Genomic DNA, 27443 nt, shown 5'->3' on the forward strand with positions numbered 1-27443 from the left:
CCCTTACTTTCCACACAGCAGGGATAGAGGTATACTTCCCAGCTATAGCAAGACCCAGAGGATCAATGCAGTTTGTCATGCTTCCTTGCTGTAGACATGGATTTGATGGAAACCCTTCTGGGATGATTGTGACATGCATGAAACACACATTTTGGAGGCTAAGGCTTGGGAAGTGAGAGGGATGGAAGGGACAAAATAGTGTGTGTTCCCCTGCTATTGTCAACATTAGATTCATGGCAGTAAGATAGTCTTATATGGGACATTCTGAGCAATTTCATTAGCACCATTTAGGTGTTGGGTATGCAGAGGCAGAAAAAACATGGTGAAATACCAGGTCTTAAAAGTAGCTCTCCTAGGATTCAAGAATGAAGAATTCTGTCCTGTTTGCCTGTGCTTCTTTCATTGTGTGTTAATATTTAGATACTGCTTTCTATCTAGTGTTATATATTTCTATTTAGTGACATAGAGTTTTATGGAGAGATAGAAAGTCTTACATAAGAAACTGAACTACCAGTGTACTTCTCACCCTCCAATTCCAATTTATAGTCAGTAAATGAGAAAAAGAAAGAATTCAGTCTAAAAGGAGTTTCTGCTTGGGGAAGGAAGAAAGAAGAAGAGGGGAAACAAGCATTTATTAAGTACCTACTAAGTGCCAGGCATTGTACTAAATTCTTTACAATTATTATCTCATTTGATTCTCACAACAACCCTGGGAGATAGGTGCTATTGTTATCCCCATTTTCCAGTTGAGGAAACTGAGGCAGATAGAGGTTAAATAATGTGCCCAGAAGGGCAGGTGGGTGGCACAATGGATACAGCGCCATCCTTAAAGTCAGGAGGACTTCAATCAGATTCAGACCCACTAGCTATATGACCCCAGGCATGTTACTTAACCCTGATTGTCTCAAAAAAAAATGCCCCGAGTCACACAGCTAGTAAATGTCTGAAGCCTAGCACTCTATCTACTGTACTACTTAAGCTGCCTGTAGCTGTGGGAGAGACTGGGTCCAGGGATCCCCCAAATCATACAAAGACTTGGTGTTAAAAAATCAGTTTTCACTACTCTTTAATATGCTAGATAGCTTCTTGCTACAAGTATACTTTTGGAATTACCCCTTTGTCTACTAACTGGTAGCTTTGTAATAAAATAATGCATATAGAATTCGATATTAGCCTAAGCAAGCCAAAATTGGAAAAGAAATCTACTAGAAAAACCAAATAATGGATTCTGAAACCAAGCATCATTGCTTTTTCTATAATTCACTGTTTACAATTCTTAACACCACTGCTCCTCTCCATTATTATGAAGAACTGAGATTTGTCAGTGTTTATGGAATAATTTCCAGGCCTTGGATAATAACAATAACATTAATAATATCACCTTGCATTTGTATAGTGTTATATACTTTCTCAAGCTCTCTTCACATCTATTATCTCATTTGATATTCATAACTTCTATTACTGCTGATCTTGGAATATAATACTTTCTATCACATAAATTTCAAAAAGCCCTTTATGAAAGCTTTATCATTGGTATACTAAAAATTCTCATACCTTTCCACCACCTCCATGTCACTGGAAGATAATTGTATCAGTAGTTAAGTAGTTTTTCTTTTGAAGAATTTTGATAGGAAGTCACATGTATGAAGAGAAATACTATTAATTAGTTATATAGACAAATTCTATTAGGACCAAGGTCATTAAAAAAATGATTTTCTGTAGAAAATGGAAACTAGAAATTTGCCTTAAGTCAAAATTATATGCTTCAGAAAGAAACTGTATTATGACTATATTTCCACTATTGGATGAATTCTTGCTAGTAGGTATAGTGGAAAGAACATGGGGTTTTAGAGTTATAAATCCTGGGTTTCAACTTCTGGATTGTACATCAGCAATGTGACTGAGCAAATCATTTAACTTCTCTTAATCTCAGTTTGTCATCTATAAAATTGGGATAATATTTGGACTACTAGACTCAGAGTGGTTGTGAGGAAAGAATTTTGTGAAGCTTAAAGCTCTTTATAAATGTGAGATACTGTTTCTATCTGGGGGCAGGTGGAAGCAGAGACGATGAGACATCTATGGTAAAGATATCTATCATATGGCAATGAAGATAAACCAGGAGAAAGAGATATCCAGACACTTGCGACCAGGGTTGAAAGCCATAGCAGGTGAATCCAGTGAGAAATCAGCACCACAGCCAGGCTACCTATTTGACCCCACTTAGAAGTGAACTGACCTACCAAATGAGACACTAAATTCTTCAAAGGAGATCCTCTCCCTGAAACTAACTTGATGAGTACTCTGTAAAGGGAGAAAAGGGATGCAAAGGTCGGGAGTATTAAGGTAAATATTAGTTCCATGTATTTCCTACATGTGTGTCTCTCTACCTGTTTTAGGCTTATGTCCATTCTCCCTATGGATCATTTATGTAAGAGAATAGAGCTGTGGTTTGGGGATTGTTTTTTTTTTTACTTTGTCCTTGATATACCTTCTTAGCAAACAGCCTCTTGTAAAAACTAATTGATGTCAATTGGCTGATTGATATTTGGGAGCTCAATGGATGGGGGCTTGTGTGTGACAATGCTAGAATATCTCAGGCCTTCAGAGTTATCTAGTTACATAGAACCCTGAGGGAAGAACTAGTCAACTGTCAACTGTCCTTGGGACACCTGTCCTGCCAGTGAGAAAAGAAGTTGAGAATGTGCTAGAATAGCCTAATATATTTGGAACTAAAAGGGTTTTTAGAGACAACCTAGTCCAACTTCTTCATTTTACATATGAGGAAACTGAGTCCCAGAGGGGTTAAGTCACTTGTCCAAGGTAACAGTAATAGTTTGTGACAGAGAAAGGATTTAAACTGAAGTTGTCTGACTCTAGAGTCTGTGATCCACCTCTTTTAGTGTTTTGCCATTTTCACAGGGATAGGCTCTCTCTCTACTGCACTGGCAAAATTTACAACTTCTCTGTACCTTGGTAGATGATTTCATGAGATGCTATGGTCAAAAAAATTCATCTTATAATTTTGTTGTTGTTTAGTCGTTTTTCAGTCATGTCCAACTCTTCTTGACCCCATTTGGGATTTTCTTGGCAATGATAACAGAGGGGTTTACCATCTTCTTCTCCACCTCATTTTACAGATGAGGAAATTGAGACAAAAAGGGTTAATTGACTTGCCCTGGGTCTCACAGCTAGCAAATGTCTGAGGCCGGATTTGAACTCAGGAAGAAGAGATTTCCTGACTCCACGTCTGGCATTCTATCCACTGTGCCACCTAGCTGTCCCTTCATTTCATTCTAGAAGGAAGGAAACAGACATTTATTAAGTGCTTTCTATGTGTCAGGCACTTTACAAATAGTATGTCTTTTGATACTAATAACAACCCTGAGAGGTAGGTGCTATTGTTATCCTAGTTTTACAGATAAGGAAACTGAGGCAGACAGAGTAACCTCTGTGACTAGCTGAGATTAGCTAGTAAGTGTCTGAGGTCAAATTTGAATTCAGATCTTCTTGACTCCAGGGCCAGCTCTCTATCCATGGTACTGCTGCCACTTTGTAGAAAATAAATACATGGGGCCAGTGTTTACCATGACACTTATGACCTTGGCATTCCTTTTCTCCCTTTGCAGAGTACTCATTGTTAGCTTCAGGGAGAGGACCTCCTTTGTTGGGCTGGCTCCTTGAAGAGCAGAGTGTCTCATATGATTCTCAGAAGGCTGACCTTCCACTGACAAGCCTCTCCACATTTATCTGAGCTGGTTGTTGAACGAAAGACACAGTGTCTGAATTCACCAGAGTTTTATCTCTGCCGGCATAGGTTCTGAGAAACCAGATTCACTGCCATACCATGATGTGGCTTCAGAGTAGGATTTAAGTGGAAGCCCAAGTTATGGCTTCAATGATTCAATGGGTCTATGATCTTATCATTCAGCATATTCCCTCCATTTACGTAGATCACATCCTGTGATCCTTGTTCTTAACCTCCCACACAGAAGATCTAACCAAAGCACTCTAAGTTCAGTACTGAAATTTCTATAAGTTATTCTTACTTTTGCTAAATAAACAACCCATCTCCTTGAGGCATCGTAGAAGACTGGAAAACAAATATGCTGGATTTGGAGTTAGAAGGTCAAGTTCAGATCCCACCATTTTCGTTTGTTAGTTGTGTGACCTTGAACAAATCACTGGACCTCTTAATTTCCTCATCCGTCAAAGAAGAATGTTGGACTAGGTCCTAAGAACACTCTCAACTCTGGATTTATCATTCTTTTTCAACCCCCATTTCTTTTTTTTTCATTTTTTAAAATTTATTTTTAGTTTTTAACGTTCACTTTTATGAGATTTTGAGTTCTAAAATATCCCCCTCCATCCTTTCCCCCCTCCCCAAGATGGTATATAATCTGATATAGGCTATACAAGTACAGTCATATTAAACATATTTCCATATTAGTCATTTGTGAAAGAAGAATCAGAACAAAAGGGAAAAACCATGAGAAAGAAAAAACAATAAACAAACAAAAAGAGAAAATAGTATACTTTGATTTGCATTCAGACTCCATGGTTCTTTCTCTGGATGTGGATAGCATTCTCCATCATGAGTCTTTTGCAATCCTACATTTCTTGAATGATATTTTTACATCATTTCTTGGACACAAAGCAACTTCAATAGCATTCTGCCCACTACTTCCACCCCCCTGGCAGCCTCTATATTGGGCCATATCACTAATACATTAAAATGCAACTTTAAAAAGCATTTATACCTCAGTGATCTAGGCCATAGATTTATTTTTCTTCATTGAACCAAATTGTAGCCCCAATCTTCTTTCACCCCAGTTATCTTAGACTGCTTAAATTTGAAGAACTTTCACTGACAGGATGGACCAAATGAATGTTTCTGAAGAGTCTTCTTTGTAATTCCTGAAAGTTGACTCATGATTAAGCTGAGAAGCTCAGTAATGGACATTCTCTGGCTTGTGAGGAGTACTTTGTTTTGCTCCAATGAGCTCCCCAGCCTCTGGGTCTGTCTGAAATATTTTCTTGGTGCACATTCAGCAGATCCTAGCCTGACAGATCTCACTGCTTAATTAGAAACTTCCTTTCAGATGAATTGGCAATAGAACGAGAACTATAATTTTTCTTATTTCAATGGCTATAACTTTAAACTCCTCATTCTAAATTCAGTATATTTTTTCTTCTGGCTGTTACTTAAATTTAGTCATTAACTGCTTCATTTGGTTGGGTGAAGCAGAGGCCAAAAGTCAGACATAATTTTCCTTAAGCTGGCAAAATTGACATGAGGCCTACAGATCTCATCATCTAAAACCAGGCTATGAATAATTTTTCAGGACATCTCTTCAAGTCCTAATTTCCTCATCTGAAAAATGACCATAATACTACTTCTACTACCTATCTCACAGGGTTGTTGTGAGGAAAGTTCTCTGTAAACTTTTAAAACTCTATGTAGATGTAAAGTCTTTCTCCATCCTTGGAACTTCATCGCCTTTTGCCGAAGGTTCTTCCCAAATCTGATGGTACCTCCTTCAATCAATCAATCAATAAACATTTATTAAGCTAAGTGCCGAGCACTGTGCTAAACTTTGGGGATACAAAAAGAAGCTAAAGACAGTCCCTTGCCCTCAAGGAGCTTATAATCTAATGGAGGAGACAGCATGCAAACAAATATATACAGGATAAATGGGAAATATTTAAAAGAGGGAAGGTACTGGAATTAAGACAGGTTGGAGAAGGCTTCCTGTAGAAGGTGGATTTTAGTTGAGACTTAAATGAAGCCAGGGAGTTCAGTGGTCAGAGCTGAGGAGGGAGATGGTTCCAGGTTTGGGGGACGGCCAGAGAAAATGCCTGGACTGTTTTGTTTGTGGAACACTCAAGAGGCCAATGTCACTGACTGAAGAGTACATGTAGAGGATTAAGGTGTAAGAAGATTGGAAAGGTAGGAAGGCATTAGGTTATGAGGGGCTTTGAATATCCCTCCTCAAGTTCTTCATATCACTTTGTCTAGTTCTCCTTTGACCCTTACAACATATGTGCATGTCATATTTCCCCTGTCCTAGTCCCTTAAGGAGAGGGACTGTCTTTGTATCTCCAGCGCCCTGTACATGTTAGGCACTTAAGATGTCCCTCTTGAATTTGTTGAGTCAGTATTATTCTTCCCCTTTGTTTTGTTGCTTTTGAAGGGCTGATTACTGAGTCCCACCACAATCTGGTTCAGCAGGTTAATTCAGAATTGCTGCCTTGAGCATCTCTGGGTCAGAGTCAACAGCTAAATCCTACTTATCACTATAATCAGCAGACATCAACAGGCATTTCCTGAAGACCCATTTTGTTTAGGAAAATTTATTGGAATGAGAATTCCAGGAGTTCCCTACCTCTAGTTGGGAAGAGCTTATGGATATGAGTTGTAGGAGAGAAGATACAGGGAGTTTTTCCAATCAAAGTCTTGAGCTTTTGGGGTCATGAGACTTTGTCTGGAAACTTGAGTGTCTATTGCTATAGGGTGTGGGCATGTTTACCTACCTCTCATTAAGAGGACAAAGACAACTCCTAATTAACTCTCAGCAAGTAGGGCAGTTGCTATCAGATAGGTTTGGAGTCACTGCTTGGTGAGTCCTGGGAGGTAGATTTTCAGCAGTTGGAGATGCCCTGAAGGTAATTTGGTTGGTTTGAATTCCTGGGAATATGGCAGGAGCTGCCCCTTGTCTGGCCTGTAAAAAAAAAAAAAACAAAACTAAACCAACAGACCTGTTCATCCCTTTTGGATTTCTTTTCCTGTTTCACTTTTCTTCCAGAAAGATCTTTAGTACAGTAGAGCTAAGAACAAACCTAGCTCCTATAACCACTACCACTCAGGAGCCATTAATGGTATCTTGAAGCCAATGCAAATAAAACTGCCCTTGCTTCTGCCACCCCCTCCCTTCTCACTCCTGTGGCTGAGGGGAATTCATAGACAGTATTTTTGAAGTTCAGCTTCCAGTATAGTACTATTGGCATGTGTTTCAGACTTGGGGATGAGAGGGAGGCAGGATTTACTAGGACTCTTGATTCTGGAATCCAGCCTTCCTTCCATAAAAGGAAGTTTCTTGGGTAATACCAGCTTTTGGTGTCACTTTAAGAGTAACCTCAAATTCAAGAGTTTGGAGATCTGGCCTTCCAAAGAGAGAAAAGTCATGCCTGAGTAGTGTTCTTTTTAGAGAGAGAAAAGGCAGGCCCACATGCTCTTGTAGTTGGAGAAGGCTTTAAAGCCAAGACACTGAGGAAGAAAAGACCTATATTTTGTTCTCCCTTGTTGCGATGAATTATTTGGACTGGGCAGATCTGATAGGAAAGGAGTTTCCAATTGACCAGCTCCAAAGTGTGTTTGCTTTCTGGGGGAATCAGGGCTATACTATGAATTTTGGGGAGCTTGCATAGGACCCTGTGGTATAGGGGGATTCACCAGAATTGTTAGGGTGTTGTCCCACTGACCACCTCAAGTTGATCTCTCTTCTAAGAAGAAGCCAAATAGTGGGGGAGGTGCTTGCCATAAGTACTTTAGGAACTTTGAGCAAAATTGGGCAGCATCTGAGGGAAAAGGGAAGAAAATTGTGTTTGTTTATGGGTTCTCGCAAGTTCTTTGCATCTTATGTAGGGTGAAGTAAAGACCATACTATTGTTGTTGTTCAGTCTTTTCTGTTGTGAAGAACTCTTCTTGATTTCTTGACAAAGATACGAGAATGGTTTGTCATTTCCTTCTCCAGCTCATTTTACAGATGAGGAAACTGAGGTAAACAAGGTTAAGTGACTTGCCGAAGGTGACACAGCTAGGAAGTGCCTGGGGTTGAATTTGAACTCAGGCCTTCCTGACTCCATGCTCTATGCTCTATCCACTGCGACACCTAGTTGCTTATACAAGACTATACAATACAAGATATCAATTGTTAGCTTGAGTGATTACACAGAAGCTAAGTGCCTTGTTCCTCACATATACAGAAATCTAGACATTGGGCTATATTTAGAAAGTTCACAGATTAAATTCTGAGTGGGGGCAATAATGACCCAAAAGAGAAATTGAGTTGTAATGACAGCCTCTCCTATCAGATTCAGTCTATGTGAGCCCAAGGTTTGGGGGTGGGGAAATTTTAAACAATTGTTAATTAAATGTTGATTTAAACAAATGTTGATTAAACAATCAACATTGAGCAGCATATGAAAAATGGTAGTTGTGCGATATATACAAGAGCTATGAGAAAGAAGAGTAGAGAGAAGACTCTGAGAGCTGAGAGTTGGTCAGGGGTAAATGGGGCTTCTAAGGAGGCTTAGGGAGGAGTGGGGAGTACATTCACTTGAATTCTGGACTTGGAATAAAGAGACACCTGGACTTGAATTTTGCCTTTGACATTTACTTGTTGTGTGCCTGTGTATAAGTCATTTAACTTTTCTGAACCTCAGTTATCTGTAAAATGGGCATAACAATACTCCTATGGTACTTACCTCACAGGGTTTTTGTGAAGCTTGAACAGAGTGAACTTGTATGTATGTATATATATATATATGTATATATATATATGTATATATATGTATATATGTATATATGTGTGTGTGTGTGTGTATATATGTATATGTATATATATATATCAGACCTTAAAGCATTATATAAAGGATTGGACTGGTCCCTTCCAGCTCTAAATCCTATGATCCAGTTGATCCTTGGTCAAGGGGGAGCTATAAAACATTTTCATCATAGGATTATTTTGTGCAAAGTTAAGTATTAAGAAGATGAATCTCCAATGATGTGTGTACAGCAGGAAGTGGTTATAAGGAAAGGTGGGATGCAGTGAGACCCACAAAGATCTCCAGCTACGTTGCTGAGCTTCTTGAGGTCAGGGGCTTAGTCTTACCCTTTGCATTTGACCTAGTGAGTATCATCTTTCCAAATAATAATCAGTCACACTGACAAGTTAGTGTTGCATGCAATAAAGTATATATATTTGATATGTTGCATACATTAAAGTATGTACATTTAATACATGGCATACAGTATAAAGTAGGACCCTAGCACTGGTGTGCATAAATGCCAGCATCTTTCATTGTGCCCAGAAATACTGATTATTGTAAAACCTTCTCAAGAAGGTGAGGAAGAGGTTAAAGAAAAATAGGAGGTCGGACTTCTTTGGAAGATGAGCACAACAGCTATGACTTTAGCCTCCTTGTTGCTACATTTATTTTTCAGTGCCAAAATACTAATTTAGATTGAGTGCTCAGGAGGTTCAAGTATAAGAAAATTGAAATCCTTATAATTAGCCCAATCTACTGCAATTGTATTCAAACTCAATAGTGAGGACATGAGCTATGTGGAATGCAGAATTTTTAAAAAGCTTTTCACTGCAATCATGTCCTGGATTCAGAGAAATACAGGAATGTTGCTCAAAGCACTAGATTATCTGTCTTTGCTGAGTCAGAGCATGTTTTGGCTGGAAGAATACCTGTTAAAGGCCAGTCCTTTTGCCCACTGTTAGGACAGGGTAGAAGGGGCCTTTTGAAGCGCAACAGTGGAAGAAAAGTGGATGTAACTGTCCTCCACACAGGAGGTTCCCCCGGGACACTCATTCCCTTCAGAAGCCAGCCTGAAGGAAAAAGCTGAATTGATTGACATCTGAATAGATGGGCATGCTTGCTGTGTGTTCCAGGACAGGAGGGATCCTTATTCAGATACAGGTTAATCTACAGGCCTCTGAGATTCCTTCTAACTCTCAAATTCTGTGATTCTTTCATTCAGTGTGATTCAGTGCATAATGAGGTACCTGGCAACAGAGAAGCTGCTGGTAATTAAAAAAAAATCTTACTCCCTCTTCCACCCCCAATCATTCTGCAGCAACAGATTATTTATTCAAGCAGGTTGAGAGGAAGAGAGATACAGCAGGAATTATACTGGGTGTGAAGTCAGAGAACCACTGTTCCAACCTCACTTTGATTGCTACCTGCGTGATCTTCGGTAGAAGTCTTTCATCATTTCATCATCCAGTTTCCTCATTTGTAAAATGAAGGGGGCAGGTGGAGTGTGTTTGGGTGGGTGGTGAGAGGGAGGGTGGTGGACTCATTGACCTTTAAGGTCCCTTACAGATCTCAAGCTCTGTTTTAGAGATGAAAAAAGGGAACCTGTGCAGAAAAAAAATCACAGTATCCTAGTATTTCTGGGATTTTCCCTCCGCCATCTCATGTCTAGGATAGGCACTTCTTATATCTATCCAAGGCTAGTGGAAAGAGTATGAAGAAGCATGAAGGATATCCACGTCCTGACAACAGTGGAATCAGGGTGCGGAGTGAGACATACATTTTTCAGTTGTTGTTCATTTGTGTTTGATTCTTCATAACCACATTTGGGATTTCCTTGAAAAAGATATTGGAGTGATTTGCCATTTCCTTCTCCAGCTTATTTTACAGATGAGGAAACTGAGACAAACAGGGTTAAGTGATGTGCCTAGGCTAGTAAGTGTCTGAGGCTAGATTTGAACTCAGAAGATGAGTCTTTCTGACTTGAGGCCTAGCATTCTATCCACTGTACCACTAGGAATTTGTTGTTCTCTTGACTATGGATATTTATCACAAGGTTTTGTGTTTTTTTTTCATTTTTTTTCAGTGCAGGGTGGTGTGAGGCAAGCATAAAAGAAGGATAGGGAGGGAGGAGAGGTAGAGTTGAGATAGGGCCCTGACACCTGACACAGTTCCCCCCCAAGGGAAAAAAAAGAGAGAGAGAACAGAATGAAGGCCAAAAGGAATCACAGACAAGCAGGAGAGCTTTGGAAGTTATGTGCTGAATTTCTCATATACTTGAAAAGAAAATTAAGATCTTCATAATGGAGATTTGCAATTTCATATAAAATCATTCTTCTGTTCTACTGTATATGGAAATGCTCATTTTATTTGGTATTGGTTAAGCTCAGAATCAAAATTATAAAAATGGAAAAAAACAATTTTTTTTAAAAGAAAGAATTCTGCAAGTCTGGGGTGCAGAGCCAAGATGGCAGTGACTTGCTTGAACTCTCCCCCAAATCCCTCCAAATACCTATAAAAATGACTCCACAAAGAGGTAAGGTAATTGGCTGGGATCATGAGCAAGCAGCGCAAAAAGAGTCAGGCTATATTATCTTACTTTGGTGACAAAGAAGATCAAAACATATAACCAGAAATAGACAACAGAGCCAAAGCTCCTACATCCAAAGCCTCCGAGTAAAATATAAATCAGTCTCAGGCCTTGGAAGAGCTCAAAAGGGATTTTGAGAAGCAAATAAGAGAAGTAGAGGAAAAACTGAGAGTGACGCAAGAAAATCATGAAAAACAAGTCAACAGCTTGCTAAAGGAGACCCAAAAAAATACTGAAGAAAATAACACCTTAAAAATTAGCCTAACCCAAATGGCAAAAAAGGTCCAAAAAGCCAATGAGGAGAAGAATGCCCTAAAAAGCAAAACTGGCCAAATGGAAAAGGAAGTCCAAAAGATTACTGAAGAAAATACTTCCTTAAAAATTAGAATAGAGCAATTGGAACCTAGTGACTTTATGAGAAATCAAGACACTGTAAAACAAATCCAAAAGAATGAAAAATTAGAAAACAATGTGAAATATCTCACTGGAAAAACAACTGACCTGGAAAATAGATCCAGGAGAGAGAATTTAAAAATTATTGGACTATCTGAAAGCCATGATCAAAAAAAGAGCCTAGACATCATCTTTCAAGAAATTATCAAGGAAAACTGCCTTGATATCTTAGAACCAGAGGGCAAAATACAAATTGAAAGAATCCACTGATCTCCTCCTGAAAGAGATCCCCAAAGAAAAATTCCTAGGAATGTTGTAGCCAAATTCCAGAATTCACAGGTCAAGGAGAAAATATTGCAAGCAGCCAGAAAGAAACCATTGAAGTATTGTGGAAACACAATCAGGATAACACAAGATTTAGCAGCTTCTACATTAAGGGACTGAAGGGCAAGGAATATAATATTTTGGAGGGCAAAGGAGATAGGATTACAACCAACATTCACCTATTCAGCAACTCTGAGTGTAATCCTACAGGGGAAAAAATGGTCATTCAGTGAAATAGGGGACTTTCAAACATTCTTGATGACAAAACCAGAGCTGAATAGAAAATTTGACTTTCAATTACAAGACTCAAGTGAAACATGGAAGAGGTAAACAACAAAGAGAAATCATAAGAGACTTACTAAGGTTGAACTGTTTACATTCCTGCATGGAAAGATGATATTTGTCAGTATTAGGACAGTGGGAGAGAAAAATTATATGCATGTATAGATAGATACATAGATAGAGGGCACAGAGTGAGTTGAAGATGAAGGGGTGATATCTGGAAAAATAAAATTAAGGGGTGAGAGAGGATTATACTGGGAGAAGGAAAAAGGAAGAGGTAGAATGGGGTAAATTATCTTACATGAAACAAACAAGAAAAGGCTTTTACAGTGGAAGGGAAATGGGGGAAGGTGAGAGGGAATGAGTGTATCTTATTCTTCAGGGGGTGATAGAGGGGAGGACAGATTGGGGGAGGGGATAATCAGAAGCAAACACTTCTGAGGAGGGACAGTGTCAAAAGAGAGAATAGAATAAATGGGGGGTAGGATAGGATGAAGGGAAATATACTTAGTTTTCCACAACATGACTCCTATGGAAGTGTTTTACATGACTACTTGTATCGAGATGTTTGCCTTTTCAATGAGGGTGGATGGGAAGAGAGAAAATTTGTAACCCAAATTTTAAAAACACATGTTATAAAAAAAAAAATAAAAATAAAGTACACCACTGCAAACTGAGAAAAAAAATAAAATAAAGAATTCCGGATTTAGAGTCAAAGCATCTGGGTTCAAATCTTGTCTCTACTACTTACTGCTGGGGTCATCCTGAACATTCCTGTCTGCAAAATAAAGGGAATGATGGTCTCAAAAAGTTCCTTTCCTATGAAAGAATGCCTTCAACTAGGCGGGTTCCCACTTGTATGAGTATCTCTCTGCTGAGGCCTCTCCCTTCCCTGGAGGCCTTACCTGTCTTAAGAGGTACTTGGGCCTTGACTGGGCTTGCACCAGTGTTATCTACCATATGTCCAGGGCTCTTCATCCCTATTGGTTGCTTTGGTAGACCAAGAAGGGTGAAGGTGTGGACTGACTAAGAAAAAGCAAGGAAGAGTAACATTTACACGGGAGGGGAAAAAAAAGGAAAATTATTTGCTTATTTCACTTCTGCATATAGAATTATATTGAACCATTAAAACAATGGCCTTTTGACAGAGGGATAAAAAGGTATAGCAGAGAAATGTAAGAAAGAAATAGAGAGATAATGGATTGGAATAGTTTTGATTTCCAGAAAAATGTTTTCATCCATTTCAGGCTATTTCTGGGACTCTCTGGAGAATCTGGAAGAGGTATTCATTTGTGACTGGCAATCACGAGATGCAATTTCAAAAAGTGTTTTAAAATAGTGATGGAAATAAGCTTTGGCTTCTAGATTGGGTTCCAAAAGAATTCAGGTACCCTTAGTGAAAAGGACTAGGCCTCTCCTTTCTCTTATCTTTGCGTCTGGTTCTCAGAGGAATGTATAGTCAGAGAACAGGGAAAATAGCTGTATATTGATTATAGGTCGATATTGAAGACGTTGCACTTTCTGCAGTTTCTCTGAAATCCATTCTGTTTTCTCTAATCCCACTTCCCAGTGCCCCCAACCCAATAAAGATCTTTCCAGAGGAATGCAACAGCTTCCTAACTGATCTCTCTTCCAGTCTTTCCCATTCACAACTTGTCTTTCACATTATTGTCAGAACAATCTTCCCTTTGCATGGATTGTATCACATCTCTCCTTTATTCAAGACTTTTCAGTGGCTTCCAATATAAAGTTCAAACTCTGCTCCTTAGCTTCTTGGCCTCCTAAGTGACTTTATTCAATATGGCATTGAAGACTATCTGCAATTTGGGATTATCTTTGTATTTCCAGTCTTATCTCATATGCTACTCAACTGTGCAAATCTATTCTAACCAAAGCAAATTATTTATTGCCCTGTTAGTCAATAAACATTACTAAGCACCTACTAAATGCCAGGCACTGTGATAAACTCTGGCAATACAATTACTAAAAAAAATAGATACAGTCCCTTGCCCACATCATACTAGCAAAGATGACAAAATACAAAAATGATAAATACTGATGGGGCTACGGAAAGACAGGCACACTGTTTGTGGAGCTGTGAATTTGTCCAACAATTCCAACCATTCTGGGTTACAATTTGGAATTATCCTGGAGGAGTCACACGATTGTATATCGCCTCGGATTTAATACCACTAGGCATTTACTCCAAGGAGGTCAAAGGAGTTTACAATATAAAGAAGGAAGAAAACACACACAAAGTTGAAAAAATGCAAGAGGTACCTAGTAGGGGTAATGGGGCAGGGTGCATGATGGAGAAGCCCAAACGAGTACAAGTGGGAAATGAAGAGATTTTTGGCCTGGACACCCTTCTTTAGTGGTGGTTTTGGGAGGAGATCTTCACTGCACCTTCCAATGAGAGGGGTCCCAGGGCAGAGGATACTGATGAAACCTGAGTACCAAGGCTGATGAAATCTTGCAGGGTGATGAGGTTCCTATTGATGAAGTTGCTGCAGGCATGATGGAGAAATTCAAAGGAGTACAGCCTGGTGGGAAACGAAGAGATGGAGAACCTGGATACTTTTCTTAATGGAAGTCTTAATGGAAGACTTCCTTGGGTCTTAGCCTAGCTTATTGAAGACAGTAAAAGAGGAAAGAGAATTGAGCCCTTGTTCAATAGAGAACCCTTCCTGGTGAGCTCCATTTCCCTCCCCAGAAATTCCCCTCATAGTTTCTGGGAAGTATTTTCTTTCTATAGCATCATGCTGCTTCCTCTTCGAAATACTTAATCATAACATAATAGAACCAACACAAAACTCTTAAACTTGAGAAACATCCACTTTCTAGGGCATTAGTCTTTCACTTAGATCTGGTCCAGGGGATGTTTAAATTTGGCTACACAATTTTCATTGCTTTCTTAATTTCCCAGATAGCTGAACCCCAACTTAAGGCACTAAGCCTTCTTGACCTTCCTTGATACCTCAAGTTCAGAAATCTGCCACATTCTATCCCTAATAATCTTTTCACCCTTCTTCAGTGGCTATCACCATAACTGGATATCCACATCTGGCACCTGATCTCTTTCCCTTTTGCACCTTTAGACCACACTATAGACCACAAAAGTGCGTTTTCTGGGATTCATTTATAAAAGAGAAGAAACATATTCAGCTATAATAACACAAGGTAATTATAAGTGAATAAAAGGAAATTTACAAGCATTCCTAAGCTTTCTAGCTTTCTAGTTAGTTTCCCAGGCTTATCGTGGTCCATCATTGTTCCTTCTAAGTGAAGACTCTAACTTTGTATTTGAAGAGTTTGCCCTCCTAGATGTATTAGATCAAGCTTACTTGTGAATTCCACAATCCCAGACTCACTCCTGATTACATGGTGGGTTTTTGGTACTTGATCCATGTAAGTAAATGTAATCCAAGTCTCTCGAACCTTCACTTTCAAAACACCAGGTTGGGTTCCATCTCTAATTTTAAGGATGTGTATTTCCTCCTTCCCCCCTAGGGTCTCTGCTGAGAACATTAAATTCTGATATAGCTTTCAAAGGGCACCAGGTTTCTTTGCAAGTACCAGCCTAACAAAAACATTGAAAATAGACTAGTTTATTTGAGACAGTAAAAGAGAAAAGAGAATTAAACCCTTGTTCAATAGAGAACCCTGCCTGATGAGCTCCATTTCCCTCCCCAGAAGTTCTCCTCATAGTTTCTGAGAAGTATTTTCTTTCTATAGCATCATGCTGATTCTTCTAACATAATAGAACTAACACAAAACTCTTAAATGAAGGTATTGTAGGGCATGAATTTCCAACTAAACAAAAGCAAATTGAGAAACAGAAATTTCCAAAGTTTCCCACTTGACCAGTATTTAATTATATCAGAGGATATAAACTAGCAGTTTTCAAAAGAAGAAATGCAAACTTTCAGCAACCAGATGAAAGAATACTCTAAATCACTAATAATAAGAAAGTTGAAAAATAAAACAGCTCCAAGGTTTTTCCTTGCCCACATCACACTAGCAAAGTTGACAAAACACAAAAATGTTAAATGTTGGTGTGGTTAGGAAAGGCAGGCACACTGTGGAGCTGTGAATTTGTCCAACCATTTCAACCATTCTAGGTAACAATTTGAAATTATCCTGGAAGAGTCACATGGTTGTATATAGCCTTGGATTTAATACTACCAGGCATTTACTCCAAGGACATCAAAGATGGAAGGAAAGATCCCATATATACACATACAAATAATTTTTTTGCAGCATTTTGGTAGTAGCAAAGTATCCATAGACTGGAGAATGGCTAAAAAAATTCTGGCATATCAATCTATGTAGAATGTGTAGAATATTATTGTGTTATAAAAAACAATGAATATCATATAAAGAATTCAGAGAAACATGGGAAAACTTGACTTAGTTGATGAAAGAGGAAGTAAGCCAAGCCATGAAAACAACTTAAATGATGACAAAAAGGAAAACAGTATTGAATTAATTCAGAACACTGACCAATGCAATACCCAATTCTAACGTCAGAAGACTGACAGTGAGGTATTCTTGGTAGAGAGGTGGTGGACTATGGGTATAGAATGAGGCTCATGGTGTTGATGGGGTTATGGGCCCATCATTCAGTTTCAGAAGCCGAGACTTTTGCCCCTTTTTGCCAAAAGGAATTTGGCTCCCATTTGTTTACAGACTCCAGAAGACCCTTAAACTTTTAGATTCCTTATAGACTCCCCTTATCTCCCTTTGAAAGCCCTAGCCTCACCTTTTGATCTTATTCAGATGTACCTTTGCCCCTAGCCCTAAAAAGAATCTGGCTCCTGTTTGTCTATGGGTCCCAGAAAACCCTTAAACTTTTAGGTTCCTTATCTACTCCCCTTAACTCTCTTTGAAAGCCCTAGCCCCGCCTTGTGATCCTTTCAAACTTCTACCTTCCAGTTCCCTTCATTATCTATTGCCATTGCTTATTCAGTCTCTCAGACCTTCCAAATGGAATCCTCACCTAGACCCTTTTCCCAACCACCCACGCCTTCCTCTGGCCACCCAAAGTTACTTTAGTGTATATAAGATCCACCCTGGCCCCCATTCAAAGGCTGGGACTTTCTCATGCCCAAAAGGCTGAGACCGTCTCATGTCCGCTCGTCCCTCTGGGAGTTACTAATGTTCAGATTCCTTAAGAGCTATATTATTTATCTCTAATAAACTTTTTCTCTGGCTGGAAGAAGATTTGAGTTGAATTCATTCAGGCAGGGCCTGCGTCGCAATCTTGGGGTTCGAGCACCCCAAACCTCTAGACCTCTTCATATGGTTCCCTGGACCGGGAAAAAAACTGTCAAATCTCAAACTCTTCTCCAGCCACGACTGGAAGGTATGTAATTCTCCCCCTCCCCAATTCCTTTGTTGTCTTGTGGCTGGGAGGGGGATTTCCAAGCACCTAGGTAGGTTTGGCTTGGAAGGGTCTTCAGGACTGACCTCTCAGGTTCTGCTAGGTCAGACAGCTACGAGGCTGTCTCAAACTCTGCTCTTGGTCCAGTGGTTCTGTTTGACCACTTGGACCTGGGTATACCTTTCTTAGCATAGAGAACGGACTCCCTATCAGGAAGTGTAGGTCCAATCCTCTCAGTTCTCTTGGCGCTAGGGAATTGGGAAACTGTTGTATATTTTTTCTTTTTTTTCTCTTTTTCTTTTTCCCTAAGCCCATCATGGGTCAATCCTCTTTAATTCCCAAGGATTCGCCTTTGGGCTGTCTTTTACAAAATTGGAAAAATTTTAGCTTCTCTAAAGGACTTAAAAAGAAAAAGCTGGTGTATTTTTGCAACTCTGTTTAGCCTCAGTATCACCTGGAAAATTATGAGGCATGGCCCCTTTTTGGGACATTACAGCTAAAGACCCTCTCAGAGTTAGAAAAATATTGTCACAAAGAAAGAAAATGAGTGGAGATTTCTTACTTAATGGCTTTTGTTGAGCTTTCTAGAGAACCCATTCTCAGAAAGGATTATAAGACGCTCATATTTAGAGCCACCCCACTAATGGGGTGTGGGGATCAAACTTTTTGGATGATCCTCTCCTTATGGCTCCTAGGGTGATAGCACCCTTCTCTTCCCAGCCTCTGTCAGCACCACCTCCCCAGCACCTATCTCCACCCTAATCTGCTCTGGCCTCTCCGGCTGTTCCTCATTCTCCTCAGACCCTTCCTTCTGCTCCCCATTCTCCCTTGACCCCTCCTACATTTCCCTATTCTCCCCTGTCCCCCCTTGTTTCCCATGCCCCCTCCTCCTTGCCCATATCCTCTTTCCCATGGTTTCCCTTCCCTTTTCCTCTGGTTCCTGCATTTCCTCTCCAGGCCCCTGCTCTGGAGGTAACTTCTACTCAGGCCTTGAGCAAGGGCCTTGCCTCAGTCTCTGCTTCCGAGGAGACCCCCTACTCAGGCTCTAGACAAGGGTCTCACCTTGGCACCTCCTCCTCTGACCCCTAACCCTCCTCCAGTGTCAGGTAATCTTTCCCCTTGCCAGCAGAATTCCTCAGCCTTGCCAGTTCAGCCAGCACTCCCCAGTCCTTCGCTCACAAGAAGTGGGACTTCCTCTCTCCCTCCCCCACAAGCCCCTGCTCCTGCAGAGCCTTCAGGGCTTTTTCCTTTAAGGGAAGTACCTGCCTCTCCTAATGGGACACTTAGGGAACATGTTCCATTCTCCATTTCAGACCTCAACCAGATTAAGGAAAGGCTAGGTCAATACTCTGAAGATCCCACTAAATTTACTGAGGGCTTCAGGGATGTGTAGCTATAATTCGAACTTTCTTGGGGGTGATTTGCATGTCCTCTTCTCTACCTGTGGTACCACTGAGGAGAAGAGGAGAATCTGGGAACAAGCCCAAAACTTTGGGGATCGTTTTGCTAGCAATGACCCCACAAAATATCCCCCAGGAATAGCTGCTGTTACTGCTAGTGATCCGGGGTGGGATTATCAGAAGAGTGAGGATAAGGGAAAGAGAGACTACATGATAGTTTCCCTATTAGAAGGCCTGAAGACCACATTTCAAAAGCAAGTAAACTTTCAGAAGATTAAGGGAATTACTCAGAGAGAAAAGGAAAACCCTGCTCTTTTTCAAGATAGGCTAGTGGAAGTCATTAAAAAGTATACAAATTTAGATCCTGACTCTACAGAAGGGGCAGCAATCCTTAGCATGTATTTCATTAACCAATCTGCCCCAGATATTAGGAGAAAATTACAGAAATTGGCAATGGGACCCCAAACACCTCAGGCCCAGTTATTGGAAATTGCTTTTGGAGTCTAGGGCTAGAGACAAAGAACACGCTCTATTCCTGGCCACTGCCATGGTCAGGAAAAGACCCAAGGGTGTTCCTGGCAACTTGGGCAGTGGGAAAACTGCTTTTGATGTCACCAGGACGGTCACTGGTCCAAGGAGTGCCCCTCCAAAGCGCCCTCTTGGAGGAAGCCCAGAGACTCAGGCAGGGGAGGCCACAGGGAAGTTCACTGGTCCAAGGAGTGCCCCTCCAGGGTGCCCCCTTGGAGGAAGCCCCCCAGATGGACACCTCCAGGACCATACCCAAGATGTGACCAGGAGGGACATTGGAAGAAGGATTGCTCCAGAGGTAGGAGAAGTGGTAGAGCAGCCCCTCAGTACCCTGTCCTCCAGTCTTCTCAAGACTGGGGAAGACATGGGAGCCTGGGTCCTGGCAACACTCCCACTTTCTCCATCTCTCTCACCAAGCCCTGGGCAGAAATCAAGGCTGAAGGTAGGGTTACTCACTTTATCATGGCTATGTTCTTTGCTTTAACCAATTACTCTGGCCGTATTCGCCCCTTGACCCATCTGGTCATGGGCTATGGAGGGAGAGCTAAGGGATGTCTCCAGACATACCCCCCCCCTTCCTATTTGAAAATCTGTTGTTTAAACACTCCTCCCTTATGCTCTCCTCTTGCCCTGCCCCCTTGTTGGGAAGGAACCTGATGGTGAAGTTGGGAGCCAATTTTCTCTAGTTAAGCCTCCCCTTTCCCTTTTCCCTCTGTGTTCCAGACCTCCCCATGTTCCCCTGGAAGTGTGGGGGACAGTTTGGGATCAGGGAACTCCTGGGTGAGCTACTCTTGCCACCTCAGCCGTTGTTTGCTTCTGAGACCCCAAAGCATTTTCCCATAGCCATAGTTGTAGCCCCACCTAGGAGGTTTCTTTGTCCTCTGCCTCAGGAGTGCTTAATTTCTTGGGAACTCGAGGCTATAGGGTCTCTGAACAAAATCCAGATAGCATGCCAGTCTGTAAAGTTCTGGGCCACGAACTCCCTGTCCCAGACACTAAGAAACAATTTCAAACTTTCAAAATCTAGGCATGGCTAGATTTTGTAGACTCTGGATACCTAATAATAGTTTTATTGTTAAGCCCTTTTATGATGCTCCTCTGGGCCCTGACTCACTCCCTCTAGAATGGGGCCCCAACCAGGCTAAAGCTTTTGTGATTTTAAAATCTAAATTGACCTCCACACCCCAAACCCAGTCCTTGGGACCTGACCCTAGCCAGGTTGCTTGTTTTTCAAAACAATTATATTCTGTAGCTAATGGATGGCCTGCAAGCCTCCGGGTTGTGGCTGCTACAGTCATTCTAATTGAGGAAGCCTCTAAATTTACACTTGGCCTCAGAAAGTGGGAAGATAACTCCCTAGTTAAACTGGGAAACCAGTTAGACCACTCACACCCACACGGCAACTCTCATCTCCACATAGCCCCCTCCCCAATACAACTTTCTCAAAAGTTTATGCCACTTCATTTATGCTTGCCACTTCTCTATGGGCTACTCTTTCTATATCTACACCTTGCTTCTCTGCAGGGGAATATTTCCTTACTTGGGAGACAAGCTCCAAGGCCACTAGACAAAGTAACATGGTAGAGGGAGAGCTTGTAAGAGTTTTTGCTAATTTTTTGACCTGCACTACTGTCTGCGCAGATATCACTAGGGATAAGAATTTTGGGGAAAAGGTGAAATGAAGTGCCAACACATGGCAAGACCCCAGAACTACCGTCTTGGTCACCCAGTGTTTGATACCCTACAAAGATTTTGGGGTGTGTACCCTCAGATTTTTAGCATCCCTTTTCTCCATTTTCAATGCCACACAGCCCACAGTCTCTAACTTAAGGGCAAAACATGGATTTAGGAGAAATGTCCTCTGGTCTCTTAAAAAGGGAGCAGACTATCTTATGCCCTGGTATAACCTACAACATGAACATATTCTCTCTAACCTTACAGAGACTATTCACCAGTTGGCAAATGTGACAGCTTATGGTCTCCGGGAAATCTAGCTATCTTTGGATTCCTTAGCAAATGTGGTTCTAGATAATAGAATAGCCCTAAACTACTTGCTTGCCTCAAATGGGGGTGTATGTGCTTTAGCAAACACATTTTGTTGCATGTATAACAACAACTCTGGGCAGGTAGAGTTGTGCACTGCTCATATTTTGGAAAAAACTAGTTGGATGCAAGAAATTCACAATAACCTCAGTGCTTCAAAATCGTCTTTTTCACGGGAGCCCTGACTTCTTTCTATACTGGTCCCTATTCTTATTCCCCTACTGATCATATTTCTCTTGTGTTTGTTTGGTCCACGTTTACTAAATATTCTTGCCAGGTTCCTTTTTCTAGGGTCAGAGCCATCAACTTCCAGATGACTGCTCAGGCTGTATACCAACCAGAGGTCTCTAACCCACTGAACCTGGCATCAGCTGGGTTCTGAAGTCTGACCCTTTGGAACAGGACCCAGAGAGGCAGGGACAGCTCTATGCCCCTTGCCAGCAGGAAGCAGTTTCAGAAGCTGAGACCTTCGCCCCTTACACCAAAAGAATTTGGGTCCCATTTGTTTGAGGGGGGAATGATGGGGTTATGGGCCCATCATTCAGTTTCAGAAGCCGAGACTTTTGCCCCTTTTTGCCAAAAGGAATTTGGCTCCCATTTGTTTACAGACCCCGGAAGACCCTTAAACTTTTAGATTCCTTATAGACTCCCCTTATTTCCCTTTGAAAGCCCTAGCCCCGCCTTTTGATCTTATTCAGATGCACCTTTGCCCCTAGCCCTAAAAAGAATCTGGCTCCTGTTTGTCTATGGGTCCCAGAAAACCCTTAAACTTTTAGGTTCCTTATCTACTCCCCTTAACTCTCTTTGAAAGCCCTAGCCCCGCCTTGTGATCCTTTCAAACTTCTACCTTCCAGTTCCCTTCATTATCTATTGCCATTGCTTATTCAGTCTCTCAGACCTTCCAAATGGAATTCTCACCTAGACCCTTTTCCCAACCACCCCCCCCCCTTCCTCTGGCCACCCAAAGTTACTTTAGTGTATATAAGATCCACCCTAAACCCCATTCAAAGACTGAGACTTTCTCATGCCCAAAAGGCCGAGACTGTCTCATGCCTGCTCATCCCTATGGGCATTACTAATCTTCAGATTCCTTAAGGGCCTGGCCTATATGATTTATCTCTAATAAACTTTTTCTCTGGCTGGAAGAAGATTTGAGTTGAATTCATTCAGGCAGGGCCCACATTGAGATCTTGGGGTTTGAGCACCCCAAACCTCTAGACCTCTTCAGTGTCAGACATGGCCACTGCATTGATTTGTTTTGTTTAACTATGCTATTTTTTGTTTTGTTTTAAGGGAGGGTTCCATTGTAGAGGTGATGGGGGGGAACACTGGGAAGATATCTACTAGAAAAGAAAAAGCATTAATAAAATATTTGCTTTTTACAGAATGATTCAGAAATAAATAACAGACAGTCCCTTCCATTGTCAGTCAGTCAACAAGTATTTATTAAGTTTTTTCTCTCTCTGTCTTTGCTACTGTGGTCTACTATGTGCCAGGTACTGTGCTAAGCTCTCAACATACAAAAAGGAAGCAAAACAGTTCCTATCCTCAGGGAGCTTAAAATCTAATGGGGGAGACAAACAAATATGTACAAATGAGCTATGTGCAGCATAAAAAGGAACTAATTAAAAGATTTACATTTTACACAAATTTACATAGATTTACATAAATTTGCACTTATCTTCTTATATTCTGCATTTGGGACAGCCTTTCCTGATGAAACCTTAAGACTCCCTTCAAAGAAGTCCTATAGGCAAAAGTCTTCATCTGTGGGAAACAGCTTAGCACATTTATTCTAGTCCAATAGAGAGGAGCCCTGGGCACTAGGACCTTTTGTGATGCCTGATCAAACCTTCCTCTTGCATTGCCTTCATTTTGAGGTATAATTTTACCAAAAATCCCACCAAGCACAGAATTGCTGTGCCACATTTTCTATGGCATCTAATGTTAAATAGGCACTACCAGTCCAATCCACTGAGTAGAAGGCTTAAGAGAGTAGGGTTGGGGACAAGGTAAAGCAACTATTCTCATCCACCCAATTGTTGTGGTGATGATGAAGAAAAGGAATCAAGAAGAAAAAGAAAATCTGAGAAAACCAAATAATCACAGAATTTCACATGGGGTTATATGGGAGAGTTGTTCAATAAGTATGTCTGGTGATAAGGTTTGTCCCAGGGGAACAGGATGGAAATGAGTACATCAAATATCATAAGTGCCATTGAAATAGGAACAAAGATAGAAAAGAATGAATGAATCAACGAACATTTATTAAGCACTGTGCTAGGCAATGGAGACACAAATAAGTGAGACAGCACCTGCCCTTAAGGACCCTACATTCTAATCAGAGAGAGAATACATGTAAGAGAGTGGTAGCCAGGGAAGGGAATTTTGATATGAGGAGTCACAGAAATGATAAATAGAACCATAAGGAAGTTCATTATCATGCACTTTCCAGTAATGGTAGTATTGATTTCATTACTGTTCCCAGAACAAGAGATGGAAAGCATGATGGGATAAGAGTGTATAATGCAAGATGCCTCAAGACTTCTGGGTTGGATGAGTATGAATCCTAGTCTGGATCTAGCTAGATACAATCAGTTAGGTGAATATGCAACCATTCTCTGGCCAATTAAGTTCAGCCCCAGGCAGAGTTCCAAAAGAAAGAGGGATCAACTTCTCTAGGGAGGGAGGCCTGGTTTTCTCTGGTCCAGAAAAAGGTATTGTTCCAAAGGTGTGTGTGGGGGTTGGAGTTGGAGCGTGGGGATGGGGAGGGTTCATGGAGAGGGGTACAACAATCATGGCATATAGTAAGATGGGGCATAAGCTATGAGTATTTAAAATATAGAACAGATAATTATAGCTGATATTTATACAAAATTTTAAAGATTGTAAAACACTTTGCATATTATCTTCTTTAGCTCTCAGAAGTTCTGCAATGTAGATGCTTTTATTATCAAGCTAATTTTACAGATGAAGAATCACACTCAGAGAAGATACAAGATTTTACTAGAGTCACACAGATAGTATGTATCTCAGTCAGGCTTTGAACCCAGGTTTTCTTGATCCAAAGTCCTACATGCCATCTATTACTGCATGTAGTCTATCAATGATAGAAGACTTCAAATGACAAAGATAGAAGCCATATATAACAAATATAAATAAGGTATCTAAGACTCTCAGAAAATTTTATTTTCTACAATTTTACTTGGGTCTTCTCTCTCTCTTTAAATTTTTCTTGGGTCTTCTCTCTCTCTCTCTCTCTCTCTCTCTCTCTCTCTCTCTCTCTCAATTTTCAGCATTCACTTTTATAAGATTTTGAGTTCCAAATTTTTCTCTCCCTCCCTCCTTCCCCTCTCCCCCTCCAAGACAGCATGCAATCTAATATAAGCTATGTATGTACAATCATATTAAACATATTTCCACATTAGTCATGTTGTGAAAGAAGAATCAGAACAGAAGAGAAAAACCATGAGAAAGAAACAAACAAACAAAAAAAGCAAAAATAGTAAGCTTCAATCTGCATTCAGACTCCATAGTTCTTTCTCTGGATATGGATAGCATTTTCCATCATGAGTCTTTTGGAATTGTCTTGGATCATTGTATTGCTGAGAAGAGCTAAGTCTATCGGAGTCAGTCATCATACAATGTGGCTGTTGCTATGTACAATATTCTCCTGGTTCTGTTCACTTCACTCAGCATCAGTCCATACAAGTCTTTCCAGGTTTTTCTGAAGTCTGCCTGCTCATCATTTCTTATGGAACAATAGTATTCCATTACATTCATATACCACAACTTGTTCAGCCCTTCTCAATTGAGGCATCCCCTCATTTTCCAATTCTTGGCCACCACTACAGAGCTGCTATAAATATTTTTGTACATGTGGGTCCTTTTCCCTTTTTGTGATCTCTTCGGGATATAGACCTAGTAGTGGTATTGCTGGATCAAAGGGTGCACAGTTTTATGGGTCTTCTATCTCTTAACTTGTTCCCACAGCTAGATATTAACCAAGATATAAAAGGAAATTTCACTATGTGATTTAAGATATCATATTTGTCCTCCCTGGGCCATATCAACTATATGCAAATTATTAGCTGAGCAGATCTGCCTTTTAATGAGACTTCTATACATTAAAATATAATTTTCACATAATCTCACTTAAAATTCCAACTTTTTTAGAATCATATCAGTTTCTGCAAAATTAATTGAATTCATCTGTTTTTAAATACCTAGTATGTTCAAACTACTGTATTAAGTAATAGGAATACAGAGACAAACAACATTATTCCTCCCTGCCTTTAAGAATCTTATAATCTACTAAAGGGGTAAATAAATGTGATGTAAGTTAGGCTATAATCAGAGTAAAGGAGAAATATCACTAGCATTTAGCACAGTGCCTGGCACATAGTATGTGCTTAATGGTATGAGTTTGTTGACTTGACTTGAGGAATCTGAGAAATAAATATTTGTAGGGGAGTGTCATCAGCTAAGGGGAATCAGAGAAGGCTTCATGGAGGAAGTGTTGTGGGCTGGACCTTGAAGGAAGTGAATTATTACAGCAAGAGATATGGAGGAAGTATGGTTTAAGAATGGAGAACAGTTTGCAAGAATATATGAAGGGAGACAGTAAGATGAGATTGGTTTGAGTGGAGTAGCACTATTTATAGGGCTTAAAATGAAGATTGGGTGTCTGTATTTTATTCTATAAATAATATGGAGCCACTGAAGTTTTTTGAGCAGAGGAGTGACGTGCCATCCATGCGCATTAGGAAGATTATTTTGGCGACCGTGTCAAAGATGAATTAGAGATGGGATAGACTAAAGATAGGGAGAAGAGTTGTGAGACGACATGGTGGAGAAGGTAGAGCACTAGATTTTGGGAAACTTGAGCTCAGACGCTTATTAGCTGTATGACCCGACAAGTTTCTTAATGTCTGTGGGCCTCATCTCTAGGTAACTACTTCAAGGTATTGGATTCAATGACCTCAAAGGTCTCTTACAGCTCTAAATCTGTGGGTTTTTTTTTGTTTTGGTGAGGAAATCAGAGTTAAGTGACTTGCTGAAGGACATACAGCTAGTAAATGCCAAGTGTCTGAGGCTGGATTTGAACTCAGGTCCTCCTGACTCCAGGGCCAGTGCTCTATCCACTGTGCCACCTAGCTGCCCCTTAAATCTGTGATTCTGAGAGATAATGATGGCCTCAGTTAGGATGGTGGCAGTATGAGTATAGAAGAACAAAGAATTGAGAGAAATGCAGACAGATAGAGATAAAGAGATGAATACAGAGAGAGATAGAAAAAGAGAGATAGAGAAATTTTGAATGTTTGGTGACATGGCTAATTAGCCACATTCTAATTGGGGTTAGGGAGAGGCAAAAGTCAGATATGACTATAAAATTTCAGTCCTGGGTGGTTGGAATGATGAAATATGGAATATTTCTTCAATAGAAATATGGAAGCTGGAAAGAGGGGAAATTTAGGGGAAAGGGTGAATCAATTTTTGAGGTACTGTATTTGAGGTACTGGCAGAATATCCAGGTGGAAATGACCAACAGGCAAGTGTAAATATGGGACTTGAGCTCAGTAGAAAGGCTCTGGAGTCATTTTTCATGGAGTTGCTCATTAAAGCACTGGAAATAGATGTGATCTCCAAAGGAGAGACTATTAAGAGGGAAGTATAGGGAGCTAAAGACAAAGCCTTAGGGGGAACAACTACACTTAGGGTATGGGAAGAAAAAGGAGCCTAAGAAAAAACAGTCAGACAAGTAGAATGACAAACTTGAGAGAGAGAGAGAGAAAGTGTCATGGAAGACAAAACAGAGGGTCATCAACAGTAGCAATAGCTGCAGGACTAAGAAAAGGCTATTAGATCTGTCAATTAAGAGCTCATAAGACACTTTGGAGAAAATAGTTTTGGGAAATTATAGGATACTGAGGAATGCATGGTTAATGTGAAA

General features: G+C 40.5%; 1 long non-coding RNA gene across 1 annotated transcript in view; it reads right to left on the reverse strand.

Moving 5' to 3' along the window:
* LOC114022945 overlaps positions 1 to 27443 on the reverse strand; it is a 51688-nt gene that overhangs the window by 18335 nt on the left and 5910 nt on the right. The window contains exon 3 of the long non-coding RNA XR_003566723.1: positions 6535 to 6722. This is a non-coding gene — a long non-coding RNA (uncharacterized LOC114022945). The remainder of the gene's footprint in view (positions 1 to 6534; positions 6723 to 27443) is intronic.

Source organism: Vombatus ursinus, unplaced genomic scaffold, assembly GCF_900497805.2.
Source record: "Vombatus ursinus unplaced genomic scaffold, bare-nosed wombat genome assembly UNPS02014814.1, whole genome shotgun sequence".
NCBI lineage: Eukaryota > Metazoa > Chordata > Mammalia > Diprotodontia > Vombatidae > Vombatus > Vombatus ursinus.